This window comes from Electrona antarctica (genome assembly GCF_951216825.1).
Source record: "Electrona antarctica genome assembly, chromosome: 10".
NCBI lineage: Eukaryota > Metazoa > Chordata > Actinopteri > Myctophiformes > Myctophidae > Electrona > Electrona antarctica.
This window is the reverse complement of record NC_136791.1, coordinates 40,127,575-40,128,571: the sequence shown is the minus strand read 5'-3', so window position 1 is coordinate 40,128,571 and position 997 is coordinate 40,127,575.

Below are 997 nucleotides of genomic sequence, written 5' to 3'. Positions count from 1 at the left end.
CGAGTGGCGGCCTACTACATTATACGTATAGCTATAGGATAGTATAGCTATATATATATATATATATATATATATATATATATATATATATATATATATATATATATATATATATGCTGCATAACATATTATTATTATTATTAAATATAATAACATAAACAAAAACACCCCTTCCTGCATGCTCTTTATAGGTTAGCACTCCCCCAAGCTCTATGTCTGGGTATAAATAAGGCCTACAGTGTAAGAAAAAATATATAAATCGCGCAGGCTAAAATTGCCCATATAGCTCCTGAAGTTTCCAAAATCCAAAGTTATACCTTCAAAGGTCGTGTCGTGTGGCAGTTGGTTTTGAAAACAAATGGAGATGGGGAGGACAAAAGTGCATGTGGGGAGAGAGAGACAGAGAGAGAGAGAGAGAGAGAGAGAGAGAGAGAGAGAGCAGCCGAGGACTGTTGCGCGCAGGGGCCATGTTGGATGTCATCCGTCTCCTTGGCGACTGGGCCCGGCCCTCAAAAGCCCCTTGGGCGCACGGATTGTTTGAGAGAAGCCCGCTATTTTGTGCAGCATCATTTATCACTGTCACCGCATAATGATTCCCCTCGCAGCTCCTTATTGATGTTTGTAATTGCATTATCTCATAAGGGACGATGATCAATGGAGCCGAGCAGAGCACCGAGGGGTCAGGAGATGGCGGATTGCTGTTTGTCCATTTAATACAACCAGGCCCTCATTATCTTCTTCTCTCTCTTTCTATGGACGACTATAACGCAAAGGCTCCAGCAACGTTGGCTCTGCATATGGTCCCCTCTGAGATTTCACAGAAAGAGAGGAGGGGGGAGCGTGTTTCATTTGTTTAACCCAAGCCACTGCGGACAGAAAATTAGAAATGCAAGCGAGAGAGAGAGGATAGGAAAGTAACTTGATTAACTGTTATGCTATTAGTTCCATTAGGCCTGAAAAACGAGGTTCTAAATTAAAGGCCACAGCAGTTCTCGAG